Source organism: Labrus mixtus, chromosome 19 (genome assembly GCF_963584025.1).
Source record: "Labrus mixtus chromosome 19, fLabMix1.1, whole genome shotgun sequence".
Classification (NCBI taxonomy): domain Eukaryota; kingdom Metazoa; phylum Chordata; class Actinopteri; order Labriformes; family Labridae; genus Labrus; species Labrus mixtus.
In genome coordinates, this window is record NC_083630.1 from 55,001 (window position 1) to 77,500 (window position 22,500).

The 22,500-nt window shown below is 42.3% G+C and overlaps 22 non-coding genes and 22 pseudogenes across 22 annotated transcripts; all 44 read left to right on the plus strand.

Moving 5' to 3' along the window:
* Window positions 1–5,540: 5,540 nt before the first annotated feature.
* LOC132994903 (5S ribosomal RNA) lies at window positions 5,541–5,659 on the plus strand. Its single transcript, XR_009676916.1, has one exon. It is a non-coding gene; the product is annotated as a 5S ribosomal RNA (ribosomal RNA).
* A 123-nt stretch (window positions 5,660–5,782) lies between these two features.
* Window positions 5,783–5,900, plus strand: LOC132994960 (5S ribosomal RNA). The gene has a single exon (XR_009676971.1). It is a non-coding gene; the product is annotated as a 5S ribosomal RNA (ribosomal RNA).
* A 121-nt stretch (window positions 5,901–6,021) lies between these two features.
* On the plus strand, window positions 6,022–6,140 carry LOC132994888 (5S ribosomal RNA). Its single transcript, XR_009676902.1, has one exon. It is a non-coding gene; the product is annotated as a 5S ribosomal RNA (ribosomal RNA).
* Window positions 6,141–6,262: 122 nt separating this feature from the next.
* On the plus strand, window positions 6,263–6,371 carry LOC132994679 (5S ribosomal RNA; annotated as a pseudogene).
* A 122-nt stretch (window positions 6,372–6,493) lies between these two features.
* LOC132995197 (5S ribosomal RNA) lies at window positions 6,494–6,602 on the plus strand (annotated as a pseudogene).
* A 123-nt stretch (window positions 6,603–6,725) lies between these two features.
* Window positions 6,726–6,844, plus strand: LOC132994753 (5S ribosomal RNA). Its single transcript, XR_009676773.1, has one exon. It is a non-coding gene; the product is annotated as a 5S ribosomal RNA (ribosomal RNA).
* Window positions 6,845–6,965: 121 nt separating this feature from the next.
* LOC132995132 (5S ribosomal RNA) lies at window positions 6,966–7,084 on the plus strand. The gene has a single exon (XR_009676993.1). It is a non-coding gene; the product is annotated as a 5S ribosomal RNA (ribosomal RNA).
* A 122-nt stretch (window positions 7,085–7,206) lies between these two features.
* LOC132995215 (5S ribosomal RNA) lies at window positions 7,207–7,315 on the plus strand (annotated as a pseudogene).
* Window positions 7,316–7,437: 122 nt separating this feature from the next.
* LOC132995198 (5S ribosomal RNA) lies at window positions 7,438–7,546 on the plus strand (annotated as a pseudogene).
* A 123-nt stretch (window positions 7,547–7,669) lies between these two features.
* On the plus strand, window positions 7,670–7,788 carry LOC132994754 (5S ribosomal RNA). The gene has a single exon (XR_009676774.1). It is a non-coding gene; the product is annotated as a 5S ribosomal RNA (ribosomal RNA).
* Window positions 7,789–7,909: 121 nt separating this feature from the next.
* Window positions 7,910–8,028, plus strand: LOC132994900 (5S ribosomal RNA). The gene has a single exon (XR_009676913.1). It is a non-coding gene; the product is annotated as a 5S ribosomal RNA (ribosomal RNA).
* A 121-nt stretch (window positions 8,029–8,149) lies between these two features.
* On the plus strand, window positions 8,150–8,268 carry LOC132994968 (5S ribosomal RNA). Its single transcript, XR_009676976.1, has one exon. It is a non-coding gene; the product is annotated as a 5S ribosomal RNA (ribosomal RNA).
* A 125-nt stretch (window positions 8,269–8,393) lies between these two features.
* LOC132995119 (5S ribosomal RNA) lies at window positions 8,394–8,502 on the plus strand (annotated as a pseudogene).
* Window positions 8,503–8,624: 122 nt separating this feature from the next.
* On the plus strand, window positions 8,625–8,743 carry LOC132994820 (5S ribosomal RNA). The gene has a single exon (XR_009676836.1). It is a non-coding gene; the product is annotated as a 5S ribosomal RNA (ribosomal RNA).
* Window positions 8,744–9,096: 353 nt separating this feature from the next.
* On the plus strand, window positions 9,097–9,215 carry LOC132994833 (5S ribosomal RNA). Its single transcript, XR_009676849.1, has one exon. It is a non-coding gene; the product is annotated as a 5S ribosomal RNA (ribosomal RNA).
* A 121-nt stretch (window positions 9,216–9,336) lies between these two features.
* Window positions 9,337–9,455, plus strand: LOC132994750 (5S ribosomal RNA). The gene has a single exon (XR_009676770.1). It is a non-coding gene; the product is annotated as a 5S ribosomal RNA (ribosomal RNA).
* Window positions 9,456–9,577: 122 nt separating this feature from the next.
* On the plus strand, window positions 9,578–9,686 carry LOC132995207 (5S ribosomal RNA; annotated as a pseudogene).
* Window positions 9,687–9,808: 122 nt separating this feature from the next.
* On the plus strand, window positions 9,809–9,927 carry LOC132994995 (5S ribosomal RNA; annotated as a pseudogene).
* Window positions 9,928–10,048: 121 nt separating this feature from the next.
* LOC132995095 (5S ribosomal RNA) lies at window positions 10,049–10,158 on the plus strand (annotated as a pseudogene).
* A 121-nt stretch (window positions 10,159–10,279) lies between these two features.
* Window positions 10,280–10,398, plus strand: LOC132994830 (5S ribosomal RNA). Its single transcript, XR_009676846.1, has one exon. It is a non-coding gene; the product is annotated as a 5S ribosomal RNA (ribosomal RNA).
* A 122-nt stretch (window positions 10,399–10,520) lies between these two features.
* LOC132995208 (5S ribosomal RNA) lies at window positions 10,521–10,629 on the plus strand (annotated as a pseudogene).
* A 122-nt stretch (window positions 10,630–10,751) lies between these two features.
* LOC132994996 (5S ribosomal RNA) lies at window positions 10,752–10,870 on the plus strand (annotated as a pseudogene).
* A 121-nt stretch (window positions 10,871–10,991) lies between these two features.
* On the plus strand, window positions 10,992–11,101 carry LOC132995096 (5S ribosomal RNA; annotated as a pseudogene).
* Window positions 11,102–11,223: 122 nt separating this feature from the next.
* LOC132995006 (5S ribosomal RNA) lies at window positions 11,224–11,342 on the plus strand (annotated as a pseudogene).
* A 122-nt stretch (window positions 11,343–11,464) lies between these two features.
* LOC132995201 (5S ribosomal RNA) lies at window positions 11,465–11,573 on the plus strand (annotated as a pseudogene).
* Window positions 11,574–11,696: 123 nt separating this feature from the next.
* Window positions 11,697–11,815, plus strand: LOC132994755 (5S ribosomal RNA). The gene has a single exon (XR_009676775.1). It is a non-coding gene; the product is annotated as a 5S ribosomal RNA (ribosomal RNA).
* A 121-nt stretch (window positions 11,816–11,936) lies between these two features.
* LOC132995144 (5S ribosomal RNA) lies at window positions 11,937–12,055 on the plus strand. The gene has a single exon (XR_009676994.1). It is a non-coding gene; the product is annotated as a 5S ribosomal RNA (ribosomal RNA).
* Window positions 12,056–12,177: 122 nt separating this feature from the next.
* LOC132995165 (5S ribosomal RNA) lies at window positions 12,178–12,286 on the plus strand (annotated as a pseudogene).
* Window positions 12,287–12,408: 122 nt separating this feature from the next.
* Window positions 12,409–12,517, plus strand: LOC132995199 (5S ribosomal RNA; annotated as a pseudogene).
* A 123-nt stretch (window positions 12,518–12,640) lies between these two features.
* LOC132994768 (5S ribosomal RNA) lies at window positions 12,641–12,759 on the plus strand. The gene has a single exon (XR_009676787.1). It is a non-coding gene; the product is annotated as a 5S ribosomal RNA (ribosomal RNA).
* A 121-nt stretch (window positions 12,760–12,880) lies between these two features.
* On the plus strand, window positions 12,881–12,999 carry LOC132994911 (5S ribosomal RNA). Its single transcript, XR_009676924.1, has one exon. It is a non-coding gene; the product is annotated as a 5S ribosomal RNA (ribosomal RNA).
* A 121-nt stretch (window positions 13,000–13,120) lies between these two features.
* Window positions 13,121–13,239, plus strand: LOC132994970 (5S ribosomal RNA). The gene has a single exon (XR_009676978.1). It is a non-coding gene; the product is annotated as a 5S ribosomal RNA (ribosomal RNA).
* Window positions 13,240–13,364: 125 nt separating this feature from the next.
* Window positions 13,365–13,473, plus strand: LOC132995122 (5S ribosomal RNA; annotated as a pseudogene).
* A 353-nt stretch (window positions 13,474–13,826) lies between these two features.
* Window positions 13,827–13,945, plus strand: LOC132994834 (5S ribosomal RNA). Its single transcript, XR_009676850.1, has one exon. It is a non-coding gene; the product is annotated as a 5S ribosomal RNA (ribosomal RNA).
* A 121-nt stretch (window positions 13,946–14,066) lies between these two features.
* On the plus strand, window positions 14,067–14,185 carry LOC132994991 (5S ribosomal RNA; annotated as a pseudogene).
* A 121-nt stretch (window positions 14,186–14,306) lies between these two features.
* Window positions 14,307–14,416, plus strand: LOC132995101 (5S ribosomal RNA; annotated as a pseudogene).
* Window positions 14,417–14,537: 121 nt separating this feature from the next.
* Window positions 14,538–14,656, plus strand: LOC132994832 (5S ribosomal RNA). The gene has a single exon (XR_009676848.1). It is a non-coding gene; the product is annotated as a 5S ribosomal RNA (ribosomal RNA).
* Window positions 14,657–14,778: 122 nt separating this feature from the next.
* On the plus strand, window positions 14,779–14,887 carry LOC132995209 (5S ribosomal RNA; annotated as a pseudogene).
* Window positions 14,888–15,009: 122 nt separating this feature from the next.
* Window positions 15,010–15,128, plus strand: LOC132994997 (5S ribosomal RNA; annotated as a pseudogene).
* A 121-nt stretch (window positions 15,129–15,249) lies between these two features.
* Window positions 15,250–15,359, plus strand: LOC132995098 (5S ribosomal RNA; annotated as a pseudogene).
* Window positions 15,360–15,481: 122 nt separating this feature from the next.
* On the plus strand, window positions 15,482–15,600 carry LOC132994826 (5S ribosomal RNA). Its single transcript, XR_009676842.1, has one exon. It is a non-coding gene; the product is annotated as a 5S ribosomal RNA (ribosomal RNA).
* A 6,289-nt stretch (window positions 15,601–21,889) lies between these two features.
* On the plus strand, window positions 21,890–22,008 carry LOC132994764 (5S ribosomal RNA). Its single transcript, XR_009676784.1, has one exon. It is a non-coding gene; the product is annotated as a 5S ribosomal RNA (ribosomal RNA).
* A 121-nt stretch (window positions 22,009–22,129) lies between these two features.
* On the plus strand, window positions 22,130–22,238 carry LOC132995007 (5S ribosomal RNA; annotated as a pseudogene).
* A 123-nt stretch (window positions 22,239–22,361) lies between these two features.
* LOC132994790 (5S ribosomal RNA) lies at window positions 22,362–22,480 on the plus strand. The gene has a single exon (XR_009676808.1). It is a non-coding gene; the product is annotated as a 5S ribosomal RNA (ribosomal RNA).
* The last annotated feature ends 20 nt before the right edge of the window (window positions 22,481–22,500 follow it).

Consider the following 22,500-nt stretch of genomic DNA (forward strand, 5'->3'; position numbering starts at 1 on the left):
AAGTTCCTCTAAATCACGTCATGAGCAACATAAAAATGATCTGTGGGGGCCTGCTGGCGTGCAGAACCCTGGGACCTGAAAAACTGGAGGTGACGGTGAGCAACATTAAAGGAAAGGAAAGGCTGCTGGATGGATTTAAAATCGGAGAGACCAGAGTCGTGGCGAGCGAACTAAATAATGATGAGCTGGTGGTGTCTTTTTTAAACCTGCCAGCGTATATCACAGATGAAGAAATAGTTTGGAAGCTGACGGGATGGGGAGTGAAACCGACATCACCAATAAAACGCAGAATGTGGCCTGGAACAATGATAGCTGACGGAACGAGGTTTGTCCGGGTCAGATTTAATGACCAGGTACAGTCACTCCCTTACTCCACAAAGTTTAACACTGTGATGGGGAACGAATACTTTAGAGTAATACATGATAGACAACAAAAAGTGTGCAGGATGTGCATCCAGCCGGGACACATCCTGAGAGAGTGTCCAGAATTTATGTGCCACAACTGTGGGGTGCAGGGACACTTTGCGCGAGAGTGCAGCGCGAACAGCACAAAATGCACAAACTGTAAAAAAAGAGAAAATGAATGTGAGTGTGAGAACGGAGAGGAAAGCAAGAACGAGGTGGAGGAGGTGTACGAGGATGAAGACGAGGCGGAGGAGGTGTACGAGGAGGAGGCGGAGGAGAAGGAGGTGATCGGAGCAAGCAGGAAGGAGATCAGAGAAGACGAGAACAGTGACGGAGAAATGGAGCAGAGCGGAGAGAGCGGAGGAGAACGGGCGTCAGAGTGCGAGCTGGAGACGCCGGAGCTGGCTGGAGAGGGAGGACAGCAGAAGCAGCGAAAAACGAGCGAGAGAGGGAAAAAAGGAGACGGAAGGGACGTGGCAGAAGACCCGGGGGTAAGCATGAGCACAGAGGGGAGGGAGATGCCTGAGAGTGGTGTTGGACAGGCGGGAGGGAGAAAAATCACGCTAAATAATACGGGTAAAAGCACCAGTCCCAATGAAACGGACAGCGAAATGGATGTGAGTGAACTGGCGAGTGCGCAAAAAAGACTAAGTCTTGGACAACGAAAAAAGTTGGTGAAAAAATTGAAATGTAAGGACAAATAATGACTGACAATAACCCCTGTAAATCCGTTTTTTTTGTTTTTATTTTTATGATAATGGCCTTTAATTTATTTTCGATAAACGTGAATGGACTAAGGAACAAAGAAAAAAGACATGCGATTCTTTCCTTGCAGAATGACGTTTTGTGCCTGCAGGAGACCAGGTGGGATGATTCCCTGGTGGAAGACATAAAAAAAGACTTTGTGGGCCATATTTTCTGCTCCAATGGCACGTCGAGGGCGAGAGGAGTGGCGGTTTTAGTCAAAACGGGTCGGGTAACAGGGGTAAATTTGGTTTATGGAGACAAAGAAGGAAGAATAATAGTAATAGACTGTGTGTATGAAACGAAAAATATAAGAATCATAAATATATATGCACCGAATGGAGAAAAAGAAAGGAAAACATTCTTCATTGCAATAAGCAAATGGTGGGAAAGGAATTGTATAATAATCGGTGACTTTAATGTGGCGATGACACCCACCGATGGGTCAAAAAATAATGTGTTTAAGGGGGATGTGAGCAGGGGGACACTTAAAGATATAATGATAACGAAACAATGCATTGATATTTGGAGATTGCTACATCCATGGGAGAGGGTGTTCTCCAGGAGACAAATTGTACTGAATAGATTAAAACAATCTAGAATAGATTATGCTTTGGTGACATGCGAGGTAGTGAGGTGGATTAAAGAAGTTGAATATAAAACTAATATGTGGAGCGATCACGCTGGAATAGAAATCACGTTTAGAAAAGAAACGAATGTACGTAAAGGAGGGATATGGTGCTTTAATGCAAGCTTGCTGGATGATGGAATGTTTGTGAAAAGTATGGAAAGATTGTTGAATGATGTGGGATATGAGTGGAATGAGAGTGAAGATATGAATGTGTGGTGGGATAGTGTAAAAGTCAGAATTAAAAAAAAGTGTATCAATTATAGTAAAGAGAAAAAGTGGAGAGAAAATAGAAAGGAAGAGAATTTGAGAAAACAACTAAGTGAGGAAATAGCATCGCTTGACAGTGTAGATAATGTAAATGTCGAAAAATACATACATTTAAAAGAACAGTTGGGAGTGATTGAACTTAAAAAGAGTAGGGGTGCAGCCATTAGGAGTAAAATACAATATATGTATGAGGGGGAGAGGAGTACAGCCTTTTTTTTAGGTCTGGAAAAACAAAAACAAAAAAGAACAGAAATAAACGAATTATTAAATGAAGCAGGTAAAAGTGTGACAGATAAAAAGGGAATTTTAGAAATAGTAAAGGGCTATTATGAAAGCCTGTTTTCGAGACAGGAGTGTGATAGCGTGAGTGTGAACAGAGCTTTGGGTGCCTTAAAGAAAAAACTAAGCGAGGACGATAAAATGTGGTGTGATTGTGAGTTTACAGAGGGAGAAATCAGAAGTGCTTTAGAGGGGTTAAACAAAAACAAAAGTCCTGGGAGCGATGGCCTAACTGCGGAATTCTACCAAGCTTTCAAAGAGCAGCTGGTGCCCTTGGTGAACAAATTGAGTAAATATATGGAAAAAGTGAAACATATACCAAAAAGTTTAGGGGAAGGGGTGGTTACTATTTTTTACAAAAACAAGGGGGACAATAAAAATCTGGACAACTACAGACCAATCAGCCTACTCAACACAGACTACAAAATCATAGCGAAAACAATAGCCAATAGAATCAGGGAGGTAATAGGAACAATCATAGAACAAACACAATCATACAGTATACCAAACAGAGACATAGCAGACTCAATCATTTCAATAAAACAGACGGTCAGGGATATGGAAGGGGAGGGGGGAATATGGCTAGGGATTGATTTAAATAAAGCTTTTGACAGAGTAGATCACGGGTTCATGGGGAAGGTGTTAGAGAAGTTTGGATTCGGGGAGAGAATGAGAGAATGGATAAATATGTTGTATACAGGAGCGGAAAGCAAGATAAAATGTAACGGGGAACTAACTGATTCTTTTAAAATATCAAGGTCAGTGAGACAAGGATGTCCGATGTCAGCGCTGTTGTACAGCTTGGTAGCAGAGCCGCTGGCAGCACTGATATCGGAAGACGTAAACATAAAAGGTATAGGTAAGGAAAACGTAAAAATAATACAGTATGCAGATGACGTGAATATAATGGTAAAAGGAGAGGAGGATATAGAATTGATATTAAAACATGTACAAACTTATGAAAGAGCATCTGGGGCAAAAGTAAATGAAAATAAGTCAGAAATTATGTTACTAGGTAAGGAATCCAATCTAGTTAATAAGTGGGGATTTAAAACGGTGTGTGAGAGAAGAAAAGTGTTGGGAGTGAATATGGGGAAAAATGAGAATGAATGTGATGATGTAACATGGAAAGAGGTGGTGGGTAAAATTAAAAAAACATTGAATTTGTGGAAAGCGAGGGGTCTATTGTTGAGAGGAAGGGTAGCCGTAACAAATGCTCTCGTGTTGTCCAAAGTGAATCATGCGCTGAGTACTTGTACGCTTCCGGACTGGGCCTTTAAGGAGACTTCAAAGACCATTAGGGACTTTATTTGGAAAAACAAAGCAGCGAGTATAGCTCACAAAACAATAATAGGGGCTAAAGATCAGGGGGGGCTAGCTTTGATTGATTTACTTACAAAAAAAGTAGCACTAAGAGTCAAATTGATAGGCAAATTTATGGACCAGAACCGGAACGTAGTTTGGAAAAACCACTTCAAACAATATCTGTGCAGTTTTGGACTCTACAACGAGGACAACCTGTACCAGATCAATAACCCGGATTCATTTAAACACTTGCCACGGTTTTTCCAGGAAGTACTCAGTGCGTGGTATCAGGTTTCATCCTGGACTGTACCAGAGTGCGGAACGAGAGGGTCAGTGCTACGACTGCCCTTCCTCTCGAGCCCGTATTTTAAAAATGGGGAGAGGGTAATTAAGTGTGAAGCTATGTCGAAAGCGGGATATATTAGAATAAGGGATTTACTGAACTGTGGGGGGGATTTTGATTTACAAATGGTGGTGAGGGGTTTAAAAAATAAAGGGTGTGTGTGCAGAAAGGATGTGATTAAGGGAGTGTTTGCAAATGTAAAATTGTCTTTGTCGAGCGAATGGGAAAAATTAATCAAAGAGAAGGAGGGAGTGATGCGGGACGATGTGGGGGGGATCTCCCTGTGCCTAGGGGAGAAGAAACACAACATTATAGATGTCACTACAAAAATTTGGTATAGATGCGCAATCACACATAGAATACAGAAACCCACATCCGAAGTAAAATGGACAGACACATACCCGGACATAACAAGCAACATGATATGGAAGAACATTAACATTCCGCATACACCACATGCAATATTTGACCTAGATTTCAAACTGAGGCACAGGAGGATCTTCACCTGCATCGTCCTGCATCAGATCCATAAGGAGAGGTATGAAAGAAAGTGTTGTGTATGTGAAAGTACGGATGAGGATTTAATACATTTGTTTGTTACGTGTGGGGAATTGGTTTATTTTTGGGGAAAAATAAGAGAAATGTTGGGGAAATGCAGTAAGAATGAGTGTTGGAATGAAAGGGGGTGGGAATTGTTGGTGTTGTTGGGGGTGGGAACAAAACAAAAAAATCACAATGTAATGAATATAATTTTAGCTTTTGCAAGAAAAGCGGTTTTTAACAGGAGGAAATATGCACTGTATGAAAGTAAGAAAATGAATGTGTGGAGAATGTTTGTGAATGAATGGAAAGCACATCTTAAATTGCTGTACATAGCGAATGAGAGTGAGTTTGTGAGAATGTTTGTGGAAGGTGCGAATGTGTGTAGAGTAAACGAGGAGGGAATTATGTGGGATGTCTAAATTATTTTGTTTTTGGTTTTTTTGGTACGAGGGCTTCTTTTTTGGTCATGGGGAAAATGGGTGATTTGATTTGGGTTTTTTTTTTTCTCAGTGGTTTTTTGAGAATACTGTGGGGTTTTTCTATGTTTTTGTGGTTTGTTTTCAGAGGGGTGTTTGCTTTGGGGGAGGGACTCAGAAGAGTTGTCATGAGTTGGGGGTATCAGGGGTGGTTTGAGTTTTTTTTCTGATGCTATGTTTTTATTGTTTTTAGGGTGCCGTTTGCGTCAGAGGGGAGGTTTAATTTAGAGGGTGTATGTATTGTAATAGCATTTGTTGTAAATGATGTGAAAGAATTATAAATGTTTTTGTAATTTTGATAATAAAAGATAAAAAAAATAAAAAAAACACGCCCGATCTCGTCCGATCTCAGAAGCTATGCAGGATCGGACCTGGTTAGTACTTGGATGGGAGACCGCCTGGGAATACCATGTGCTGTAAGCTTTTTCATTTTTTTGATCATATGTTTTTTTTTTTTATCATATAGAGACATATTCACATGTCCAAAAATTCAGGCAGAATCAAGGGCATGACATGTTTAAAAGGCCCCTGTCTGCACACAATAATGGCTTACGGCCATACCACCCTGAACACGCCCGATCTTGTCTGATCTCAGAAACTAAGCAGGGTCGGGCCTGGTTAGTACTTGGATGGGAGACCGCCTGGGAATACCAGGTGCTGTAAGCTTTTTCATTTTTTTGATCATATGTTTTTTTTTTTATTATAGAGAGACATATTCACATGTCCAAAAATTCAGCCAGAATCAAGGGCATGACATCTTTAAAAGGCCCCTTTCTGCACACAATAATGGCTTACGGCCATAACACCCTGAACACGCCGATCTCGTCTGATCTCGGAAGCTAAGCAGGGTCGGGCCTGGTTAGTACTTGGATGTGAGACCGCCTGGGAATACCAGGTGCTGTAAGCTTTTTCATTTTTTTGATCATGTGTTTTTTTTGATCAGATAGAGACATATTCACATGTCCAAAAATTCAGCCAGAATCAAGGGCATGACATCTTTAAAAGGCTCCTGTCTGCACACAATAATGGCTTACGGCCATACCACCCTGAACACGCCCGATCTCGTCCGATCTCGGAAGCTAAGCAGGGTCGGGCCTGGATAGTACTTGGATGGGAGACCGCCTGGGAATACCAGGTGCTGTAAGCTTTTTCATTTTTTTGATCATATTTTTTTTTTTTATCATATAGAGACATATTCACATGTCCAAAAATTCAGCCAGAATCAAGGGCATGACATCTTTAAAAGGCCCCTTTCTGCACACACTAATGACTTGCGGCCATACCACCCTTAACACGCACGATCTCGGAAGCTAAGCAGGGTCGTGCCTGGTTAGTACTTGGATGGGAGACCAACTGGGAATACCAGGTGCTTTAAGGTTTTTCATTTTTTTGATCATATGTTTTTTTTTTATCATATAGAGACATATTCACATGTCCAAAAATTCAGCCAGAATCAAGGGCATGGCATCTTTAAAAGGCCCCTTTCTGCACACAATAATGGCTTACGGCCATACAACCCTGAACTCGTCCGATCTCGGAAGGTAAGCATGGTGGGGCCTGGTTAGGACTTGGATGGGAGACCGCCTGGGAATACCAGGTGCTGTAAGCTTTTTCATTTTTTTGATCATATGTTTTTTTTTTTATCATATAGAGACATATTCACATGTCCAGAAATTCAGCCAGAATCAAGGGCATGACATATTTAAAAGGCCCCTTACTGCACACAATAATGACTTACGGCCATACCACCCTGAACACGCCCGATCTCGTCCGATCTCGGAAGCTAAGCAGGGTCGGGCCTGGTTAGTACTTGAATGGGAGACCGCCTGGGAATACCAGGTGCTGTAAGCTTTTTCATTTTTTTGATCATGTGTTTTTTTTTATCATATAGAGACATATTCACATGTCCAAAAATTCAGCCAGAATCAAGGGCATGACATCTTTAAAAGGCCCCTGTCTGCACACAATAATGGCTTACGGCCATACCACCCTGAACACGCCCGATCTCGTCCGATCTCGGAAGCTAAGCAGGGTCGGGCCTGGATAGTACTTGGATGGGAGACCGCCTGGGAATACCAGGTGCTGTAAGCGTTTTCATTTTTTTGATCATATGTTTTTTTTTTATCATATAGAGACATATTCACATGTCCAAAAATTCAGCCAGAATCAAGGGCATGACATCTTTAAAAGGCCCCTTTCTGCACACACTAATGACTTACGGCCATACCACCCTTAACACGCCCGATCTCAGAAGCTAAGCAGGGTCGTGCCTGGTTAGTACTTGGATGGGAGACCAACTGGGAATACCAGGTGCTTTAAGGTTTTTCATTTTTTTGATCATATGTTTTTTTTTTATCATATAGAGACATATTCACATGTCCAAAAATTCAGCCAGAATCAAGGGCATGACATCTTTAAAAGGCCCCTTTCTGCACACAATAATGGCTTACGGCCATACAACCCTGAACTCGTCCGATCTCGGAAGGTAAGCATGGTGGGGCCTGGTTAGGACTTGGATGGGAGACCGCCTGGGAATACCAGGTGCTGTAAGCTTTTTCATTTTTTTGATCATATGTTTTTTTTTTTATCATATATAGACATATTCACATGTCCAGAAATTCAGCCAGAATCAAGGGCATGACATATTTAAAAGGCCCCTTACTGCACACAATAATGACTTACGGCCATACCACCCTGAACACGCCCGATCTCGTCCGATCTCGGAAGCTAAGCAGGGTCGGGCCTGGTTAGTACTTGAATGGGAGACCGCCTGGGAATACCAGGTGCTGTAAGCTTTTTCATTTTTTTGATCATGTGTTTTTTTTTATCATATAGAGACATATTCACATGTCCAAAAATTCAGCCAGAATCAAGGGCATGACATCTTTAAAAGGCCCCTGTCTGCACACAATAATGGCTTACGGCCATACCACCCTGAACACGCCCGATCTCGTCCGATCTCGGAAGCTAAGCAGGGTCGGGCCTGGATAGTACTTGGATGGGAGACCGCCTGGGAATACCAGGTGCTGTAAGCTTTTTCATTTTTTTGATCATATGTTTTTTTTTATCATATAGAGATATATTCACATGTCCAAAAATTCAGCCAGAATCAAGGGCATGACATCTTTAAAAGGCCCCTTTCTGCCCACAATAATGGCTTACAGCCATACCACCCTTAACACGCCCGATCTCGTCAGATCTCGGAAGCTAAGCAGGGTCATGTCTGGTTAGTACTTGGATGGGAGACCGCCTGGGAATACCAGGTGCTGTAAGGTTTTTCATTTTTTTGATCATATGTTTTTTTTTTTTAATCATAGAGAGACATATTCACATGTCCAAAAATTCAGCCAGAATCAAGGGCATGACATCTTTAAAAGGCCCCTTTCTGCACACAATAATGGCTTACGGCCATACCACCCTAAACACGCCCGATCTCGGAAGCTAAGCAGGGTCGGGCCTGGTTAGTACTTGGATGGGACACCGCCTGGGAATACCAGGTGTTCTAAGCTTTTTCATTTTTTTGATCATATGTTTTTTTTTTATCATATAGAGACATATTCACATGTCCAGAAATTCAGCCAGAATCAAGGGCATGACATCTTTAAAAGGCCCCTGTCTGCACACAATAATGACTTACGGCCATACCACCCTGAACACGCCTGATCTCGTCCAATCTCGGAAGCTAAGCAGGGTAGGGCCTGGTTAGTACTTGGATGGGAGACCGCCTGGGAATACCAGGTGCTGTAAGTTTTTTCATTTTTTTGATCATATGTTTTTTTTTTATCATATAGAGACATATTCACATGTCCAAAAATTCAGCCAGAATCAAGGGCATGACATCTTTAAAAGGCCCCTTTCTGCACACAATAATGGCTTAAGGACATACCACCCTGAACTTGTCCGATCTCGGAAGCTAAGCAGCGTCTGGCCTGGTTAGTACTTGGATGGGAGACCGCCTGGGAACACCAGACACTGTAAGCTTTTTCATTTTTTTGATCATACGTTTTTTTTTTATCATATAGAGACATATTCACATGTCCAAAAATTTAGCCAGAATCAAGGGCATGACATCTTTAAAAGGCCCCTTTCTGCACACAATAATGGCTTACGGCCATACCACCCTGAACACGCCCGATCTCGTCCGATCTTGGAAGCTATGCAGGGTCGGGCCTGGTTAGTACTTGGATGGGAGACCGCCTGGGAATACCAGGTGCTGTAAGCTTTTTCATTTTTTTGATCATATGTTTTTTTTTATCATATAGAGACATATTCACATGTCCAAAAATTCAGCCAGAATCAAGGGCATGACATCTTTAAAAGGCCCCTTTCTGCACACAATAATGGCTTACGGCCATACCACCCTGAACACGCCCGATCTCGTCCGATCTCAGAAGCTAAGCAGGGTCGGGCCTGGTTAGTACTTGGATGGGAGACCGCCTGGGAATACCAGGTGCTGTAAGCTTTTTCATTTTGTTTGATCATATGTTTTTTTTTATCATATAGAGACATATTCACATGTCCAAAAATTCAGCCAGAATCAAGGGCATGACATCTTTAAAAGGCCCCTTTCTGCACACAATAATGGCTTACGGCCAAACCACCCTGAACTCGTCCGATCTTGGAAGCTAAGCAGGGTCGGGCCTGGTTAGTACTTGGATGGGAGACCGCCTGGGAATACCAGACGCTGTATGCTTTTTTTATTTTTTTGATCATATGTTTTTTTTTATCATAGAGAGACATATTCACATGTCCAAAAATTCAGCCAGAATCAAGGGCATGACATCTTTAAAAGGCCCCTGTCTGCACACAATAACAGCTTACAGCCATACCACCCTGAACACGGCCTATCTCGTCCCATCTCGGAAGCTAAGCAGGGTCGGGCCTGGTTAGTACTTGGATGGGAGACCGCCTGGGAATACCAGGTGATGTAAGCTTTTTCATTTTTTTGATCATATGTTTTTTTTTATCATATAGAGACATATTCACATGTCCAAAAATTCAGCCAGAATCAAGAGCATGACATCTTTAAAAGGCCCCTTTCTGCACACAATAATGGCTTACAGCCATACCACCCTGAACACGTCCGATCTCGGAAGCTAAGCAGGGTTCGTGCCTGGTTAGTACTTGGATGGGAGACCGCCTGGGAATACCAGGTGCTGTAAGCTTTTTCATTTTTTTGATCATATGTTTTTTTTTATCATATAGAGACATATTCACATGTCTAAAAATTCAGCCAGAATCAAGGGCATGACATCTTTAAAAGGCCCCTTTCTGCACACAATAATGGCTTACGGCCATACCACCCTGAACACGCCCGATCTCGTCCGATCTCAGAAGCTAAGCATGGTCGGGCCTGGTTAGTACTTGGATGGGAGACCGCCTGGGAATACCAGGTGCTGTAAGCTTTTTCATTTTGTTTGATCATATGTTTTTTTTTATCATATAGAGACATATTCACATGTCCAAAAATTCAGCCAGAATCAAGGGCATGACATCTTTAAAAGGCCCCTTTCTGCACACAATAATGGCTTACGGCCAAACCACCCTGAACTCGTCCGATCTTGGAAGCTAAGCAGGGTCGGGCCTGGTTAGTACTTGGATGGGAGACCGCCTGGGAATACCAGACGCTGTATGCTTTTTTTATTTTTTTGATCATATGTTTTTTTTTATCATAGAGAGACATATTCACATGTCCAAAAATTCAGCCAGAATCAAGGGCATGACATCTTTAAAAGGCCCCTGTCTGCACACAATAACAGCTTACAGCCATACCACCCTGAACACGGCCTATCTCGTCCCATCTCGGAAGCTAAGCAGGGTCGGGCCTGGTTAGTACTTGGATGGGAGACCGCCTGGGAATACCAGGTGATGTAAGCTTTTTCATTTTTTTGATCATATGTTTTTTTTTATCATATAGAGACATATTCACATGTCCAAAAATTCAGCCAGAATCAAGAGCATGACATCTTTAAAAGGCCCCTTTCTGCACACAATAATGGCTTACAGCCATACCACCCTGAACACGTCCGATCTCGGAAGCTAAGCAGGGTTCGTGCCTGGTTAGTACTTGGATGGGAGACCGCCTGGGAATACCAGGTGCTGTAAGCTTTTTCATTTTTTTGATCATATGTTTTTTTTTTATCATATAGAGACATATTCACATGTCCAAAAATTCAGCCAGAATCAAGGGCATGACATCTTTAAAAGGCCCCTTTCTGCACACAGTAATGGCTTACAGCCATACCACCCTGAACATGCCCGATCTCGTCCGATCCCGGAAGCTAAGCAGGGTCGTGCCTGGTTAGTACTTGGATGGGAGACCAACTGGGAATACCAGGTGCTTTAAGGTTTTTCATTTTTTTGATCATATGTTTTTTTTTTATCATATAGAGACATATTCACATGTCCAAAAATTCAGCCAGAATCAAGGGCATGGCATCTTTAAAAGGCCCCTTTCTGCACACAATAATGGCTTACGGCCATACAACCCTGAACTCGTCCGATCTCGGAAGGTAAGCATGGTGGGGCCTGGTTAGGACTTGGATGGGAGACCGCCTGGGAATACCAGGTGCTGTAAGCTTTTTCATTTTTTTGATCATATGTTTTTTTTTTTATCATATAGAGACATATTCACATGTCCAGAAATTCAGCCAGAATCAAGGGCATGACATATTTAAAAGGCCCCTTACTGCACACAATAATGACTTACGGCCATACCACCCTGAACACGCCCGATCTCGTCCGATCTCGGAAGCTAAGCAGGGTCGGGCCTGGTTAGTACTTGAATGGGAGACCGCCTGGGAATACCAGGTGCTGTAAGCTTTTTCATTTTTTTGATCATGTGTTTTTTTTTATCATATAGAGACATATTCACATGTCCAAAAATTCAGCCAGAATCAAGGGCATGACATCTTTAAAAGGCCCCTGTCTGCACACAATAATGGCTTACGGCCATACCACCCTGAACACGCCCGATCTCGTCCGATCTCGGAAGCTAAGCAGGGTCGGGCCTGGATAGTACTTGGATGGGAGACCGCCTGGGAATACCAGGTGCTGTAAGCGTTTTCATTTTTTTGATCATATGTTTTTTTTTTATCATATAGAGACATATTCACATGTCCAAAAATTCAGCCAGAATCAAGGGCATGACATCTTTAAAAGGCCCCTTTCTGCACACACTAATGACTTACGGCCATACCACCCTTAACACGCCCGATCTCGGAAGCTAAGCAGGGTCGTGCCTGGTTAGTACTTGGATGGGAGACCAACTGGGAATACCAGGTGCTTTAAGGTTTTTCATTTTTTTGATCATATGTTTTTTTTTTATCATATAGAGACATATTCACATGTCCAAAAATTCAGCCAGAATCAAGGGCATGACATCTTTAAAAGGCCCCTTTCTGCACACAATAATGGCTTACGGCCATACAACCCTGAACTCGTCCGATCTCGGAAGGTAAGCATGGTGGGGCCTGGTTAGGACTTGGATGGGAGACCGCCTGGGAATACCAGGTGCTGTAAGCTTTTTCATTTTTTTGATCATATGTTTTTTTTTTTATCATATATAGACATATTCACATGTCCAGAAATTCAGCCAGAATCAAGGGCATGACATATTTAAAAGGCCCCTTACTGCACACAATAATGACTTACGGCCATACCACCCTGAACACGCCCGATCTCGTCCGATCTCGGAAGCTAAGCAGGGTCGGGCCTGGTTAGTACTTTAATGGGAGACCGCCTGGGAATACCAGGTGCTGTAAGCTTTTTCATTTTTTTGATCATGTGTTTTTTTTTATCATATAGAGACATATTCACATGTCCAAAAATTCAGCCAGAATCAAGGGCATGACATCTTTAAAAGGCCCCTGTCTGCACACAATAATGGCTTACGGCCATACCACCCTGAACACGCCCGATCTCGTCCGATCTCGGAAGCTAAGCAGGGTCGGGCCTGGATAGTACTTGGATGGGAGACCGCCTGGGAATACCAGGTGCTGTAAGCTTTTTCATTTTTTTGATCATATGTTTTTTTTTATCATATAGAGATATATTCACATGTCCAAAAATTCAGCCAGAATCAAGGGCATGACATCTTTAAAAGGCCCCTTTCTGCCCACAATAATGGCTTACAGCCATACCACCCTTAACACGCCCGATCTCGTCAGATCTCGGAAGCTAAGCAGGGTCATGTCTGGTTAGTACTTGGATGGGAGACCGCCTGGGAATACCAGGTGCTGTAAGGTTTTTCATTTTTTTGATCATATGTTTTTTTTTTTTAATCATAGAGAGACATATTCACATGTCCAAAAATTCAGCCAGAATCAAGGGCATGACATCTTTAAAAGGCCCCTTTCTGCACACAATAATGGCTTACGGCCATACCACCCTAAACACGCCCGATCTCGGAAGCTAAGCAGGGTCGGGCCTGGTTAGTACTTGGATGGGACACCGCCTGGGAATACCAGGTGTTCTAAGCTTTTTCATTTTTTTGATCATATGTTTTTTTTTTATCATATAGAGACATATTCACATGTCCAGAAATTCAGCCAGAATCAAGGGCATGACATCTTTAAAAGGCCCCTTTCTGCACACAATAATGGCTTAAGGACATACCACCCTGAACTTGTCCGATCTCGGAAGCTAAGCAGCGTCTGGCCTGGTTAGTACTTGGATGGGAGACCGCCTGGGAACACCAGACACCGTAAGCTTTTTCATTTTTTTGATCATACGTTTTTTTTTTATCATATAGAGACATATTCACATGTCCAAAAATTTAGCCAGAATCAAGGGCATGACATCTTTAAAAGGCCCCTTTCTGCACACAATAATGGCTTACGGCCATACCACCCTGAACACGCCCGATCTCGTCCGATCTTGGAAGCTATGCAGGGTCGGGCCTGGTTAGTACTTGGATGGGAGACCGCCTGGGAATACCAGGTGCTGTAAGCTTTTTCATTTTTTTGATCATATGTTTTTTTTTATCATATAGAGACATATTCACATGTCCAAAAATTCAGCCAGAATCAAGGGCATGACATCTTTAAAAGGCCCCTTTCTGCACACAATAATGGCTTACGGCCATACCACCCTGAACACGGCCTATCTCGTCCCATCTCGGAAGCTAAGCAGGGTCGGGCCTGGTTAGTACTTGGATGGGAGACCGCCTGGGAATACCAGGTGATGTAAGCTTTTTCATTTTTTTGATCATATGTTTTTTTTTATCATATAGAGACATATTCACATGTCCAAAAATTCAGCCAGAATCAAGAGCATGACATCTTTAAAAGGCCCCTTTCTGCACACAATAATGGCTTACAGCCATACCACCCTGAACACGTCCGATCTCGGAAGCTAAGCAGGGTTCGTGCCTGGTTAGTACTTGGATGGGAGACCGCCTGGGAATACCAGGTGCTGTAAGCTTTTTCATTTTTTTGATCATATGTTTTTTTTTATCATATAGAGACATATTCACATGTCTAAAAATTCAGCCAGAATCAAGGGCATGACATCTTTAAAAGGCCCCTTTCTGCACACAATAATGGCTTACGGCCATACCACCCTGAACACGCCCGATCTCGTCCGATCTCAGAAGCTAAGCATGGTCGGGCCTGGTTAGTACTTGGATGGGAGACCGCCTGGGAATACCAGGTGCTGTAAGCTTTTTCATTTTGTTTGATCATATGTTTTTTTTTATCATATAGAGACATATTCACATGTCCAAAAATTCAGCCAGAATCAAGGGCATGACATCTTTAAAAGGCCCCTTTCTGCACACAATAATGGCTTACGGCCAAACCACCCTGAACTCGTCCGATCTTGGAAGCTAAGCAGGGTCGGGCCTGGTTAGTACTTGGATGGGAGACCGCCTGGGAATACCAGACGCTGTATGCTTTTTTTATTTTTTTGATCATATGTTTTTTTTTATCATAGAGAGACATATTCACATGTCCAAAAATTCAGCCAGAATCAAGGGCATGACATCTTTAAAAGGCCCCTGTCTGCACACAATAACAGCTTACAGCCATACCACCCTGAACACGGCCTATCTCGTCCCATCTCGGAAGCTAAGCAGGGTCGGGCCTGGTTAGTACTTGGATGGGAGACCGCCTGGGAATACCAGGTGATGTAAGCTTTTTCATTTTTTTGATCATATGTTTTTTTTTATCATATAGAGACATATTCACATGTCCAAAAATTCAGCCAGAATCAAGAGCATGACATCTTTAAAAGGCCCCTTTCTGCACACAATAATGGCTTACAGCCATACCACCCTGAACACGTCCGATCTCGGAAGCTAAGCAGGGTTCGTGCCTGGTTAGTACTTGGATGGGAGACCGCCTGGGAATACCAGGTGCTGTAAGCTTTTTCATTTTTTTGATCATATGTTTTTTTTTTATCATATAGAGACATATTCACATGTCCAAAAATTCAGCCAGAATCAAGGGCATGACATCTTTAAAAGGCCCCTTTCTGCACACAGTAATGGCTTACAGCCATACCACCCTGAACATGCCCGATCTCGTCCGATCCCGGAAGCTAAGCAGGGTCGGGCCTGGTTAGTACTTGGATGGGAGACCGCCTGGGAATACCAGGTGCTGTAAGCTTTTTCATTTTTTTGATCATATGTTTTTTTTTTATCATATAGAGACATATTCACATGTCCAAAAATTCAGCCAGAATCAAGGGCATGACATCTTTAAAAGGCCCCTTTCTGCACACAATAATTGCTTACGGTCATACCACCCTGAACACGCCCCTTTTGCTGTCAGAGTTTGTGTGGTGCTGAAGGAGAGCTGACGTGTCAGTACTGAGCAGGACAGCTGGACTAATTTGTTTGTTTTTTGGATGCGCTTTGGATTTATTTAAATACCTCAGATTGTGAGTGAATGTCTCCCAGCAGTCACTGACTGTTAGGGGGATCATTTTTCTTTTCACCTTTTTTTCCTGTTTTTTTTCCACAATTTTGTGAAGAATTTTTGTTTTTTGTGAATGTTTGCTCGTATGTCGCGAGCAAACTCACACGGACGGATCACAAAGATGACAGGACCACGGACTGGAGAGATGGAAAAAGGAAAAGAGAACGGACAACAACGTGAACAAACAAACATGGCACTGAAACAAAGGAATGGATTAAACGACAACGAGAAGAACGACGGACAAAAAGGACGGATGAAAACGGCAAATGAAACAGGGAACGGAATGGATGACGGAGAGAGAGGAAGAGAGAGGAGCGGCGGGCTGATTGCTCCGCATGCAGAGAATGGGAGAGGTGGCGAGAGAGCAGAAAAAGAGGAAGCAAAAGTGTCTTTTGAGAGAAAACTAACACTAAACATTGAAATGGTGGGAGACAAAGTTCCTCTAAATCACGTCATGAGCAACATAAAAATGATCTGTGGGGGCCTGCTGGCGTGCAGAACCCTGGGACCTGAAAAACTGGAGGTGACGGTGAGCAACATTAAAGGAAAGGAAAGGCTGCTGGATGGATTTAAAATCGGAGAGACCAGAGTCGTGGCGAGCGAACTAAATAATGATGAGCTGGTGGTGTCTTTTTTAAACCTGCCAGCGTATATCACAGATGAAGAAATAGTTTGGAAGCTGACGGGATGGGGAGTGAAACCGACATCACCAATAAAACGCAGAATGTGGCCTGGAACAATGATAGCTGACGGAACGAGGTTTGTCCGGGTCAGATTTAATGACCAGGTACAGTCACTCCCTTACTCCACAAAGTTTAACACTGTGATGGGGAACGAATACTTTAGAGTAATACATGATAGACAACAAAAAGTGTGCAGGATGTGCATCCAGCCGGGACACATCCTGAGAGAGTGTCCAGAATTTATGTGCCACAACTGTGGGGTGCAGGGACACTTTGCGCGAGAGTGCAGCGCGAACAGCACAAAATGCACAAACTGTAAAAAAAGAGAAAATGAATGTGAGTGTGAGAACGGAGAGGAAAGCAAGAACGAGGTGGAGGAGGTGTACGAGGATGAAGACGAGGCGGAGGAGGTGTACGAGGAGGAGGCGGAGGAGAAGGAGGTGATCGGAGCAAGCAGGAAGGAGATCAGAGAAGACGAGAACAGTGACGGAGAAATGGAGCAGAGCGGAGAGAGCGGAGGAGAACGGGCGTCAGAGTGCGAGCTGGAGACGCCGGAGCTGGCTGGAGAGGGAGGACAGCAGAAGCAGCGAAAAACGAGCGAGAGAGGGAAAAAAGGAGACGGAAGGGACGTGGCAGAAGACCCGGGGGTAAGCATGAGCACAGAGGGGAGGGAGATGCCTGAGAGTGGTGTTGGACAGGCGGGAGGGAGAAAAATCACGCTAAATAATACGGGTAAAAGCACCAGTCCCAATGAAACGGACAGCGAAATGGATGTGAGTGAACTGGCGAGTGCGCAAAAAAGACTAAGTCTTGGACAACGAAAAAAGTTGGTGAAAAAATTGAAATGTAAGGACAAATAATGACTGACAATAACCCCTGTAAATCCGTTTTTTTTGTTTTTATTTTTATGATAATGGCCTTTAATTTATTTTCGATAAACGTGAATGGACTAAGGAACAAAGAAAAAAGACATGCGATTCTTTCCTTGCAGAATGACGTTTTGTGCCTGCAGGAGACCAGGTGGGATGATTCCCTGGTGGAAGACATAAAAAAAGACTTTGTGGGCCATATTTTCTGCTCCAATGGCACGTCGAGGGCGAGAGGAGTGGCGGTTTTAGTCAAAACGGGTCGGGTAACAGGGGTAAATTTGGTTTATGGAGACAAAGAAGGAAGAATAATAGTAATAGACTGTGTGTATGAAACGAAAAATATAAGAATCATAAATATATATGCACCGAATGGAGAAAAAGAAAGGAAAACATTCTTCATTGCAATAAGCAAATGGTGGGAAAGGAATTGTATAATAATCGGTGACTTTAATGTGGCGATGACACCCACCGATGGGTCAAAAAATAATGTGTTTAAGGGGGATGTGAGCAGGGGGACACTTAAAGATATAATGATAACGAAACAATGCATTGATATTTGGAGATTGCTACATCCATGGGAGAGGGTGTTCTCCAGGAGACAAATTGTACTGAATAGATTAAAACAATCTAGAATAGATTATGCTTTGGTGACATGCGAGGTAGTGAGGTGGATTAAAGAAGTTGAATATAAAACTAATATGTGGAGCGATCACGCTGGAATAGAAATCACGTTTAGAAAAGAAACGAATGTACGTAAAGGAGGGATATGGTGCTTTAATGCAAGCTTGCTGGATGATGGAATGTTTGTGAAAAGTATGGAAAGATTGTTGAATGATGTGGGATATGAGTGGAATGAGAGTGAAGATATGAATGTGTGGTGGGATAGTGTAAAAGTCAGAATTAAAAAAAAGTGTATCAATTATAGTAAAGAGAAAAAGTGGAGAGAAAATAGAAAGGAAGAGAATTTGAGAAAACAACTAAGTGAGGAAATAGCATCGCTTGACAGTGTAGATAATGTAAATGTCGAAAAATACATACATTTAAAAGAACAGTTGGGAGTGATTGAACTTAAAAAGAGTAGGGGTGCAGCCATTAGGAGTAAAATACAATATATGTATGAGGGGGAGAGGAGTACAGCCTTTTTTTTAGGTCTGGAAAAACAAAAACAAAAAAGAACAGAAATAAACGAATTATTAAATGAAGCAGGTAAAAGTGTGACAGATAAAAAGGGAATTTTAGAAATAGTAAAGGGCTATTATGAAAGCCTGTTTTCGAGACAGGAGTGTGATAGCGTGAGTGTGAACAGAGCTTTGGGTGCCTTAAAGAAAAAACTAAGCGAGGACGATAAAATGTGGTGTGATTGTGAGTTTACAGAGGGAGAAATCAGAAGTGCTTTAGAGGGGTTAAACAAAAACAAAAGTCCTGGGAGCGATGGCCTAACTGCGGAATTCTACCAAGCTTTCAAAGAGCAGCTGGTGCCCTTGGTGAACAAATTGAGTAAATATATGGAAAAAGTGAAACATATACCAAAAAGTTTAGGGGAAGGGGTGGTTACTATTTTTTACAAAAACAAGGGGGACAATAAAAATCTGGACAACTACAGACCAATCAGCCTACTCAACACAGACTACAAAATCATAGCGAAAACAATAGCCAATAGAATCAGGGAGGTAATAGGAACAATCATAGAACAAACACAATCATACAGTATACCAAACAGAGACATAGCAGACTCAATCATTTCAATAAAACAGACGGTCAGGGATATGGAAGGGGAGGGGGGAATATGGCTAGGGATTGATTTAAATAAAGCTTTTGACAGAGTAGATCACGGGTTCATGGGGAAGGTGTTAGAGAAGTTTGGATTCGGGGAGAGAATGAGAGAATGGATAAATATGTTGTATACAGGAGCGGAAAGCAAGATAAAATGTAACGGGGAACTAACTGATTCTTTTAAAATATCAAGGTCAGTGAGACAAGGATGTCCGATGTCAGCGCTGTTGTACAGCTTGGTAGCAGAGCCGCTGGCAGCACTGATATCGGAAGACGTAAACATAAAAGGTATAGGTAAGGAAAACGTAAAAATAATACAGTATGCAGATGACGTGAATATAATGGTAAAAGGAGAGGAGGATATAGAATTGATATTAAAACATGTACAAACTTATGAAAGAGCATCTGGGGCAAAAGTAAATGAAAATAAGTCAGAAATTATGTTACTAGGTAAGGAATCCAATCTAGTTAATAAGTGGGGATTTAAAACGGTGTGTGAGAGAAGAAAAGTGTTGGGAGTGAATATGGGGAAAAATGAGAATGAATGTGATGATGTAACATGGAAAGAGGTGGTGGGTAAAATTAAAAAAACATTGAATTTGTGGAAAGCGAGGGGTCTATTGTTGAGAGGAAGGGTAGCCGTAACAAATGCTCTCGTGTTGTCCAAAGTGAATCATGCGCTGAGTACTTGTACGCTTCCGGACTGGGCCTTTAAGGAGATTTCAAAGACCATTAGGGACTTTATTTGGAAAAACAAAGCAGCGAGTATAGCTCACAAAACAATAATAGGGGCTAAAGATCAGGGGGGCTAGCTTTGATTGATTTACTTACAAAAAAAGTAGCACTAAGAGTCAAATTGATAGGCAAATTTATGGACCAGAACCGGAACGTAGTTTGGAAAAACCACTTCAAACAATATCTGTGCAGTTTTGGACTCTACAACGAGGACAACCTGTACCAGATCAATAACCCGGATTCATTTAAACACTTGCCACGGTTTTTCCAGGAAGTACTCAGTGCGTGGTATCAGGTTTCATCCTGGACTGTACCAGAGTGCGGAACGAGAGGGTCAGTGCTACGACTGCCCTTCCTCTCGAGCCCGTATTTTAAAAATGGGGAGAGGGTAATTAAGTGTGAAGCTATGTCGAAAGCGGGATATATTAGAATAAGGGATTTACTGAACTGTGGGGGGGATTTTGATTTACAAATGGTGGTGAGGGGTTTAAAAAATAAAGGGTGTGTGTGCAGAAAGGATGTGATTGAGAGAGTGTTTGCAAATGTAAAATTGTCTTTGTCGAGCGAATGGGAAAAATTAATCAAAGAGAAGGAGGGAGTGATGCAGGACGATGTGGGGGGGATCTCCCTGTGCCTAGGGGAGAAGAAACACAACATTACAGATGTCACTACAAAAATTTGGTATAGGTGCGCAATCACACATAGAATACAGAAACCCACATCCGAAGTAAAATGGACAGACACATACCCGGACATAACAAGCAACATGATATGGAAGAACATTAACATTCCGCATACACCACATGCAATATTTGACCTAGATTTCAAACTGAGGCACAGGAGGATCTTCACCTGCATCGTCCTGCATCAGATCCATAAGGAGAGGTATGAAAGAAAGTGTTGTGTATGTGAAAGTACGGATGAGGATTTAATACATTTGTTTGTTACGTGTGGGGAATTGGTTTATTTTTGGGGAAAAATAAGAGAAATGTTGGGGAAATGCAGTAAGAATGAGTGTTGGAATGAAAGGGGGTGGGAATTGTCGGTGTTGTTGGGGGTGGGAACAAAACAAAAAAATCACAATGTAATGAATATAATTTTGGCTTTTGCAAGAAAAGCGGTTTTTAACAGAAGGAATTATGCACTGTATGAAAGTAAGAAAATGAATGTGTGGAGAATGTTTGTGAATGAATGGAAAGCACATCTTAAATTGTTGTACATAGCGAATGAGAGTGAGTTTGTGAGAATGTTTGTGGAAGGTGCGAATGTGTGTAGAGTAAATGAGGAGGGAATTATGTGGGATGTCTAAATTATTTTGTTTTTGTTTTTTTGGTACGAGGGCTTCTTTTTTGGTCATGGGGAAAATGGGTGATTTGATTTGGTGGTTTTTTTTTTCTCAGTGGTTTTTTGAGAATACTGTGGGGTTTTTGTATGTTTTTGTGGTTTGTTTTCAGAGGGGTGTTTGCTTTGGGGGAGGGACTCAGAAGAGTTGTCATGAGTTGGGGGTATCAGGGGTGGTTTGATTTTTTTTTCCTGATGCTATGTTTTTATTGTTTTTAGGGTCAGAGGCGTTTGCGTCAGAGGGGAGGTTTAATTTAGAGGGTGTATGTATTGTAATAGCATTTGTTGTAAATGATGTGAAAGAATTATAAATGTTTTTGTAATTTTGATAATAAAAGATAAAAAAAAAAAAAAAAAACACGCCCGATCTCGTCCAATCTCGGAAACTAAGTAGGGTCGTGCCTGGTTAGTACTTGGATGGGAGACCGCCTGGGAATATCAGACGCTGTAAGCTTTTTCATTTTTTTGATCATATGTTTTTTTTTTATCATATAGAGACATATTCACATGTCCAAAAATTTAGCCAGAATCAAGGGCATGACATCTTTAAAAGGCCCCTTTCTGCACACAATAATGGCTTACGGCCATACCACCCTGAACACGCCCGATCTCGTCCGATCTCGGAAGCTATGCAGGGTCGGGCCTGGTTAGTACTTGGATGGGAGACCGCCTGGGAATACCAGGTGCTGTAAGCTTTTTCATTTTTTTGATCATATGTTTTTTTTTATCATATAGAGACATATTCACATGTCCAAAAATTCAGGCAGAATCAAGGGCATGACATCTTTAAAAGGCCCCTTTCTGCACACAATAATGGCTTACGGCCATACCACCCTGAACACGCCCGATCTCGGAAGCTAAGCAAGGTCAGGCCTGGTTAGTACTTGGATGGGAGACCGCCTGGGAATACCAGGTGCTGTAAGCTTTTTCATTTTTTTTGATCATATGTTCTTTTTTTATCATATAGAGACATATTCACATGTCCAAAAATTCAGGCAGAATCAAGGGCATGACATCTTTAAAAGGCCCCTTTCTGCACACAATAATGGCTTACGGCCATACCACCCTGAACACGCCCGATCTCGTCTGATCTCAGAAGCTAAGCAGGGTCGGGCCTGGTTAGTACTTTGATGGGAGACCGCCTGGGAATACCAGGTGCTGTAAGCTTTTTCATTTTGTTTGATCAT